Genomic DNA, 10,188 nt, shown 5'->3' on the forward strand with positions numbered 1-10,188 from the left:
TCCCTTCATGCTCTTTGGGATTGTGATTTTTAGGTCAGTTTAGGATATTGATTTCTCATGGGTTGATTGAACTAACGCTTCGAGGAGCTTTTTTGATTGTTTGGTCGAGTTGATTTGGGATAGGCCGTATCTGCTGGAGCTATTTGCAGTTACCTCCTTGTTTCTCTGGTCTTGAAGAAAAAATATTCGATTGGAAGAGAATGTTCTTCCTTTGGATTGAGTTGTGACTAAAGCAAAGATATTCTTATCTCTGTATTGAAAATTTGAACGTATTCCAATGAAAAAAGCACAGCCAACAATGGTAAAATGGAAGCTTCCAAATCAGCATGGGTTCAAGACAAATTTTGATGGGGCCATGTTCCATGATTTGGGTGAAGTTGGTTTGGGAGTTGTGATAAGAAACCATGAAGGGGAAGTTATGGCAGCTTTGTCTAAAAAAAAAAAAAAAAAAAGATTCCCCAACCGTCCTTAATTGTTATTCTTGAAATGTTAGTAGCTTAGTGAGCAACCCTTTTGTCCATGAAGTAGGTGTTAGGGATTCCATTATGGAAGGAGACACGAAAATTGTCATTAATTCTGTTCGGAAAGGTGGTATATTTCATTCTGCTTTTACTCACTTAGTTAAGGGCATTGTGTCCTACGTATGTAAACTCTTTGCAAAATTTTTATTTTTATCATACCTATAGGCAAGGTAAGAGAGCTAGACTTTATTCCTCTCCTTCAGTCTAGATGAAGTCTGCTCCTTCAAACATTAGTAGTCTTGTTATGGCTGACATGCCAATTTTCTAATTAATAAAGTTTTGAACTGATTCTCAGTATATATATATATATATATATATATGGGTTGGTCTAATCAAATTAATTTAAAATGCATTTCGGTCTGGAATTCAAACCTAGGCTTTATTGCTCTTCTCACTACTACGATCTACCATTTACTTCTTCTACCAACAAGTTAAATTGATGACCAAAGAGAAATTTTATACCAAAAAAAAAAGAAAAAAAAAGAATGATGAAATTCGGGACGAAATGCTACATTTATTGCTACACGAGTAGCGAGACAAGTTTCTATAAAAAAAGAAAACTAAAGAAAGAGAAAGGGTAAGAGAGAAGGATGATAAACTTTTTTTTTTTTTTGATGCAGAGAAGGATGATAAACTGATAAAGCATTAAAAACAAGAGTTCACGTGTGGACTTAGGATATTAATTTAACTTGAATAAATTCACATGAGGTGTCAAACCTGGGATTTAAATTGGCAAGAGGTGTCAAACTTAGGATCTCATAGATATTACAAGGCCTTAGAGCATTAGAGCATTAGAGCATCTCTAATGGTGTAACTAAATGCATAAAAATCTCTATAATAGAGAATGACACCATAAAAAGAGTCTCCAATGGATTCTCTATACCTAGAATTTTTTTTCTCATGAATAGTAGCTCGTCAAGTCTAATGGACTACAGTTTATTCTTCAAATGTTTTTTTTTTCTATTATAATAATCAGGTGTTGAATAAAAAAATGTTGAAAGATGTGTAGTTGTTAAAAAAAATAAATAATGAATGAAGAAATAATATTTAAATGAGATAGAGAATGAAATAGAGAATTTGTTAGAAAATGTATTTGAAAAAGTTGGTAGATAAAAGGTAAAAGTCACTGTTCATTATCCAAACAGTACAAAAATTTGATGAATTTGTTGGAGATGCTCGTAGTACTGGTGGCGCTAAAGATATATTGCTACATTGGTGGAGCCAAAGCCAAATAATTTGGCTCCACAACTACAGTGCACAGCTACTTTTGGCTGTGCACTGTAACTCAAAGGTTAAAAAAAAAAATTTATTGTAGTGGTCACACTAGTTTAAATATTTTATTCATTTCCTTTGTCTTCCCCCCCCCCCCCCCCCGTTCACTACTTAGTCCATGACTTAAATGACTTGGAAACCCATTAAAGACTAGTATAGAAGATAATGGTTTATTGCAATTTTTTATATATAAATTTTATTATTAAGATAATTGTGAAAGAACCCCAAGGGGTTGGCTTAGTGATTTCTAAGAGTACCCACATTGGTAGAGCCATATTTTTAGCTTTTTGGCTCTACCAAAAGCCACATTATCTACTTTACCTTCTCACTTTACAAAATACCAAATATCTGTGGTTTTATTTTACCTTTCAACACAATTAAATAATATAAACAACATAATAAAATAATAAAAAACAAACACCACAGCCACCTCCACCAATAGCCACAACCACCTCCACTGATGGCCATAACCACCACTCTACTCTAGCAACCACAACACAACATAGATAAAAAAATAAAAAATAAAAAACCACAACCCCATCACCACCAACCACCAAAACCACCAACCATGACAACCACAACCACAACCCACTGTCACTGCCGCAACCACAAACACAACCATAAACCGTGAAACCCATAGCCAAAATCCACAAAACCCATTGCCAATGCCAAATCATCCATCACCACCACAACCAAATCTACAAACCCACTACCAAAATCATCCACCACCACTACCATAGCCAAAATCAACTACCACCACCACAGCCACCAAACCCATATGAAAAATACTCCCAAAAAAAAAAAAAAAAAAAAAACCCATCACAGCAAAGAGAGAAGAGAGATGGGCGGCAGCGACGGCTTGCGGCTTGGGTCGGAGCAAGCGAGGTGGGTTTGGGCGGCTGGGCTAGGCAAGATTGGTGAATAGAGGAAGAGATTGGCAATGGAGGAACAAAACAGCAAATGGAGGAAGACGAGTGATCGGCAATGTGGGTCTATGGTGGCAAGGATAGGCGATGTGGGTTTATGGTGGCTGGGCTAGGCAAGATCAGCGATCGATGATCGGTGATGGGCGAGCTGGGTCGATGAGGGAAGAGTGGAGAGAGAGAGAGAGAGAGAGAGAGAGAGAGAGAGAGAGAGAGAGCAGATGAACTGAAAAATCTGAAGAAGAAAGAAAAATAAAGAAGAAGATGAGGAAAAAAAGAGAACCCCTTGGAATGGGTCTGAAGAAGAAAGAAAGAAAGAAAGAAAGAAAAGGAAAGAAGAAGAATAAGAAGAAAGAAAGAAGAAGGAGAAAATGCCATTGGTGATGAGTGGGTTTGACTTGACAACACACAAGTCATGGGCCCCACAATCTCATCTTATTACAAACATGGCACTGAGTATCAATTTTTGAGTTTTGAAAACAGCTTAAACCTGTTTTCATTTTTTTGTTACTCTCATCCATTTTTTTGAGTCACTGAGTCATGAAAACAGTCACTCAAAACTCATCCAAACAGATGCTCATTCGTGGGTCCCACTCAGTTTGGATGATGGATCATGAAAACTAAGTGATATCACTCAGTTTTCATCCCATCCAAACAAACTCTAAACTTCTAAGATCTAATCTAAAGAATATACGCTTTGAATTAGAAAACCACTGTCTATACTATATATACTCTATATATGAATGGTGTTATGTTTCTAGAAGGTAGCCAACCAATCAAGGTAACTCATGTTTTTTTTTTTTTTTAATAAATAATTTTTGTGTTTTTTCATTTAGTCACAAAATAAAGGCGAAAAGCATATTTTAGTCCTTACATTTTCAAGCGATTCTCATTTTAGTTCCTACATTTTATTTTTACCGCTTTTAGTCCCTATCCTGAAAAACGCTTCCCGTTTTGGTCCCTACTGTTACTCATTTAACAGAAATATCCTACGTAGCAAACGGTCCAACAGTAAATGCTGACGTGTCTATTAAAATAATATTAAAAAAGCCACATCAGATTAAAATAATATTTAAAAATGCCACGTCAGCAATTTAATTTTTGAAAAAAGCCACATCAGATAAAAATAATATAAAAATTTCTAACCTAATTTTTTTTTTAAAAGAAAGAAATTAGTTAAATTAATTTTTTTTCCTTTTTTTTGGAAGAACATGAAGAACGTGTTCTTCATTTTTCTTCCCCACAAACCCAGAAACCCAGAAAACAAACTAGAAACCTAGAAACCCAGAAACAAAATCACCAAACACCCACTGCCGAGAAACCCACAAACCTAGAAATCAAACCACCCATTGCCGAGCAATTCATACCAAACCCAATACCTAACTCACTAAACACCCAACAAAAAATCACCAAACACCCAAACAAAACCAAAGGCACGACCACCACCACCTCGAATAGAACCAGCCACCACTAAAACCAGCTACCAACGAAACCCAACTACCGAAACGCCAGCCAAACTGATCCAACAAGCACCAACGAAACCCAACTAACGAAACTAGCCACCAAACAGACCCACAAGCACCAAATCTCACCACCAAACTGATCTAGCAAGCACTGAAACCCACCACCAAATGGATCCACAAACACTGAAAAAAACCCACCACCAAAGCCGACCACTGATTCAACTCCACAATCGAAACCCACCACCAAAATGCCACCACTAAAACCAGCAACCACCAATTCAATCCAACCAAAACTTAGTTAGATGAGAAGAAATAGATGAGCGAAACATGCTGTGAATAGAGAAAGAGGAATGGGAAACGTAGAAGAGAGATATAGAGGGAGAGATGGAGAACTGTGAATAGAGAAAGAGGAATGGCAAACATGCTTTTTATTTTGTAAATCTGAGTGATTTTATGGTTTTGGTTGCTAAGAAAATGCAAGAAAATAAAAGTAAATTTTTAATTTTTAATTTTCTGGGCAAGCTTAGTTGGGGAAGAAAAATGAAGAACATGTTCTTCATGTTCTTCCAAAAAAAAGGAAAAAAAATTAATTTAACTAATTTCTTTTCTTTTAAAAAAAATTAGGTTAGAAATTTTTATATTATTTTTATTTGATGTGGCTTTTTTCAAAAATTAAATTGCTGACGTGGCATTTTTAAATATTATTTTTATCTGAAATGGCTTTTTTTTTAATATTATTTTAATAGACACGTCAGCATTTACTGTTGGACCGTTTGCCACGTAGGATATTTCTGTTAAATAAGTAACAGCAGGGACTAAAACGGAAAGCGTTTTTCAGGATAGAGACTAAAAGCGGTAAAAATAAAATGTGAGGACTAAAATGGGAATCGCCTGAAAATGTAGGAACTAAAATGTGCTTTTCGCCCAAAATAAATTGTTTTTTTACCAACCATTGGCACTGGCACCCTACCTATGTGTTTTGCAATATTCATGATCTCTTCTCTTGGCTATGTATTTCAATATATTTTCTTTTCATATACAAATTTTGGTCTCTTTCCTGTACTTATTTTCACTTATAAAAAATTTCATGGAGCACACCATAAACAACAGCATCAGAAATGCCACATTTTGAAGACAATGTTGAAGTGATAGAATATGAGCAAGTTGTTGAGCAAGGTAGGAATGAGAAATGCAAAGACAAGGGTCTTTTTGTAAATAAAATCTTCTTAATTTTATCATGATTATTATGATGATAAGATGATATATTTTCTCGTAGCCCAAGATCTAAATGATGATTGTCTAAGTTAAAGTCACACAAATTCACAATGATGATTATCTAACTTAAAGTCAACATAAATTCGTTCTGAAGATAAAGATGAGTCTTGGACAGGACTTGAATCTTGGATATATGATTTTCTTACGAAATATTTAACTATAATACTAGCAAAAGAATAAACAATAAACTATAAATTTATTTAAATATTATTTCTTAATACAATAAATGTATTAATTATTATTATTATTTAGTTGTTTCATTATTTTTTTATTGACCATTAGTGTTAGCACGCAGCCTACTGCTTAGTTTGCTTTGCATAATGTAAAGACTAAAATTACAATCTCATCCACTCGCTCACCCTACTGCCAAACATCGTTTAATTATTTTTTGTCTTTAATAATGTCTTGTTCATCTAGTCTAATCCACTGCCTCAATTTACCTAATCCATGCCCCACGTCTCATCCACCCTTGCCTAAGGCTAAGTCACAAGTCAGAGGATAGTGGGTGGGTGAAGTTAAAGAAATATAAAAACAACTTTTTTGACTATTTTTTTTTTACAGTTTTTTTTGTCTTTTTTTTTTTTTTGGTTGCAGTTTTATGTTATTTTTTTTTGCTTTATAAGCTTTGGGCCAACTTCATTGAAAAACATTAAATAAAAATAGATTATTTTTATGTCTTTTTTTTTTAACTTTTTTATTTAGTAAGATTTACATTAGGAAAATGTTAACAAACGTACCAAAAAAACATTAACAATACACAAAACGACAAACCACAAAGTCCAATAAAGGCAAAGCTGTTCAATATTTAGTTACTGTTGTTTGCTATTCAGTATTTACTATTTAGTTTCTGATGAGTCAGAATTTTCAGTTCAAAAAAAAAAAAAAAAAAAAAGAAACAGTTACATGCTGCAGTGTTTTGTCGTAGTTAAGTACTTGTTCCTGGTTGGCCCGCTCTCAACCAAACCCAAAGAAAGAAGTGAAAGATTTGGGGTTGGTGTTTACTTTTAAGTTTAAATAGTCCCACTACAACATTTTTTTTTCCTTCTTCTTTTTTTTTTTTTTTTTTCTTTCTTTCTTCTTCAGACTCACTCCACCATTTTCATACATGCATAAATTTATACCCAGAAACAAAAACTCACACCTCATTTTCGTGATTTTGGTTTTTGATCTAAGGATTCTTGGGTTTGGGTTTGGGTTTTTTGTGTTTGTGGGTTATTGTGGGGTTTTTTGGTGGAGGTTGTGGTTGTGTTGAAGGCTGTTGAAGAATAGAAGTTTTGAACTCTACTGAAGATGGGTCTGCGATCTAGATGAGGAGATGGGTCTCTCTGTTTTCTATAGATAGGTATTATGAAATTGAAAAAAGAAAGTGAAATTGAAAGAGGTGCCTTAAATGGGTATTGTGAAATTGAAAAAGGAAAGAAGATTAAAACGAAGAAGAGAACCTTGGATGATTTGTGTGTGCGATGATGTGGGAGGTGAGGGAAGAACCTTGTATGAATGGGTCTTGTTAGATGCGTTAAATGAGTTTTTTGATGGGATAAAATGAAGTATGAACCACTATGTAGTATAGAAAAAGGGCATGCAGGTAGCTGTTAGTGAACTACTGTGTAGGGTCAGTGGGTGGGGTCCACAGTTTTGGCAAAAAGTTGGGTTAAAAAGGTGAGATATGTGATTGGGTATTGAAACCAAATGAGTTTTATTTTGAGTGAGTGAAAAAATAGAGTTTGAGTGATGAGTAATGCGTGATGAAAACTGAGTGATGAGTGATGAGTGATCATTTTTTTTTAACCAAACAAGCCCTTAATGGCTAGAATGGATGGTGAGTTCTTCAGACATGCGTCAGAGCCCATTAAGGCATTAATAGCATCAGTGTACACAGAAATATCATGGAAGAGTCAATTTAAGCAATTTTCTTCTTCTTTTTGGATATAGTACATACATTGGACAAATTTGTAGATCGGAATGGGAAAACAAAGATGCCCTGCATAGGTTCTTAAGGGAAGAGGAGTGTTTTAGGGTTTTTATGTTTTAGTAGTAGCTAGCATATAATAACGTAGCGTGTCTATTTCTATTTAAAAAAAAAATAGTTGTGTTTTTCTTTTAATTATTATATAACTTCAAATTTCATTAACTAAAATCATTTACACATCAAAAAAAAAAAGGTAAGATATGTAAAAATTAAAGGGGACATATATAAAATGATGAAAAAGTATAAATCATGTTTTGGATTAGGTCTCACTTTTTTGATTTTGTCAATTCAAATTCCAAATTTATGAAATTGTTTCAAAATAAGGTTTGTGTCCATCTCCATTATTCATTTCTATAATTCTAGGTGATAACAAAGCGTATTGCTATTGACGAAACTCAGCGTTTTACCTTGGGTTTGTTCATAAATCAATTTAATTAGTATCTATTGAAAAAAGAAGTTAGAGAGAAAAGCCTTTGTTTAGATAAAGAACATGATTATAAGAAAATAGCAAAATTATTACTTAGGTGAAACCTAAAACAATTTCAACAGTTTACTCATTTTCACTACTTATCAAGGTTTTCAATTGAGGATTTGAAATTTATTAGTACAACGTTTTGGGTGCAGGTACATGACATCCTAGTGAGATTCATGAATCCAAAGGTGGTAGAAGGGATTTGTAGTACTATTGGCACGGTTATTTGGAAGTCTGAGACGGAGATGAATGGTGGGAGTTTTATGAGGGTAAGAGTCAATGTGGATGTCACTCGTCCACTAAGTCGAGGAAGAATGGTGTCAGTTGGACAAGGCAAAGAAAAGTGGGTCTCTTTCAAGTATGAGCACCTACCTAATATTTGCTACTGGTGCGGTTGTCTTAACCTTGACGATAGGGATTGTGAGGTGTGGCTTGATAGTGAAGGTTCCCTAAAGGTTGAAGAACAGAAATTTGGTCCTTGGCTTTGTGCTCCACCTGTGAGTCGAGTACAAAAAAAATTCAGTGCCCAGATTTTTTCACAAAAAGAAAGGAAGCTCGACCACTCAAAGAGCTCCGTTTCAGCCGAGGCAAGCTCCGGCAAAGTCCACGGTGTCCTTTGCAACTCAAACAACACCAGGTGACGTGGATCAGAGCTACGTGGAGCAATCATTGGATCATTTAAGAGGATTGGTTACAACTGATGCACTTAATTCACCTATAGTTTTTAAGCAGAACAGTCAACAGGTTGGACCGTTGGAGAATCAATTAGAGAGAGAAAAAGGTGATGTAAAGAAGAATGAGGAGCATCCTATAGGGGCATGGACTGCCAGCCCACCAGAAATAACTCCGCATTTATTCTTTCCCAATAACGCGCCTAATCACGATCTGGAATCAAGAGAATCAGTGCAAAAGGATGCTTTCCTTTCTGAGCTTGCTGAAATTGATGAGGGGCTATCTAAATTAAAGGCCGGGAAAATCACAGTTAATGAGTCATTGATTGCAAAAAATCCAATCAATGTGCACGTGACTAGTGAGGAAGTAAAGGAGGCGGCTAGGGTTTCTCAAGTCCTAGAGGGTGTCAACCATGCAAACTCATGTGTTGCCACTACTAAAACACAAAATATTTCACCTCCACGGCAACAAGGGTCATGGAAAAGGTTGAACAAGGCAGATTTACCCAACAAGCCAGTCGAAAATTCAAGCACTGTTGAGTCTGTGCTATCAACCAAAAGAGTTTATGAGGAACTCTCCAATCCCAATGGTTTACCAAGTAAAAAACATGCGGTTTCTTTTGAGATTAATTCTTCAAAGTTGGCAGAGGCTGATGCTCAGCCCCGCCCTACACAATAAGTCTCTTAGTCTAGAATTGTCATGGTCTTGGGAACCCACGTATAGTGAGAGAGCTTGGAGATTACATCCGGGCAAAAGATCCTGCTGTTGTGTTTTTAGCCAAGACATGGACAGACGATGCAAGACTAGATGAAGTGTTACACAATTTTGGTTTTAGAAATAAATGGTCAGTACCCAGTGGCCATAGAGGCGGTGGTTTGATTTTGTTGTGGAAGGAAGATATTCGAGTCTCAATGGAAGATTCATCAAAGTATTGTATTGATGCTCTTGTTAAGAAAAACACACCTCAAGAATGGCGTTTCACTAGTTTTTACGGTGACCTAGTGACACATTGAAGGCATAAGGCATGGGTAAAGCTTCGAACCCTAAATGATAAGCCGCACATTCCTTAGTTGTGTGTTGGGGACTTCAACGAAATTACAAGACAGGAAGAAAAGAGAGGAGGTGTACGCCGTGAAGATAGTCAAATGCAAGCTTTCCGGGATGTTATAGATGAGTGTGGTTTTATGAATTTGGGTTTTATTGGCCCAAATTTCACTTGGACAAAACATTATAACGATGGACATTTGATTTGGGAGAGACTAGACCGTGGATTAGCAACCAATCCGTGGTTCTTGCGGTTTCTGGGAACTCAAGTTCACCATTTACCTTGTCTTTCCTTTGATCATTGCCCATTGTTTATAAACCCTTCAGGAATAGAAATTCCATCCTATAAAAAACCCTTCAGGTTTGAGGAGATGTGGCTATCTGATAGTAGGTGTGGGGAGGTGGTTGAAGCAGCATGGAGGTCATGTGTATCACTAGATCCATATAAGAAAATCCTTGGAAAAATAGAAAAATGCGGTAGAGATTCATCATGGTGGAATTACAATGTATTTGGAAATGTGAGGAGGGACCTAAAAAAGAAAAGGGCGATGCTAGTTGAAGAGAAAGTAGTGGCATT

Source organism: Quercus suber, unplaced genomic scaffold, assembly GCF_002906115.3.
Source record: "Quercus suber isolate HL8 unplaced genomic scaffold, Cork oak 2.0 scaffold_55, whole genome shotgun sequence".
Lineage (NCBI taxonomy): Eukaryota > Viridiplantae > Streptophyta > Magnoliopsida > Fagales > Fagaceae > Quercus > Quercus suber.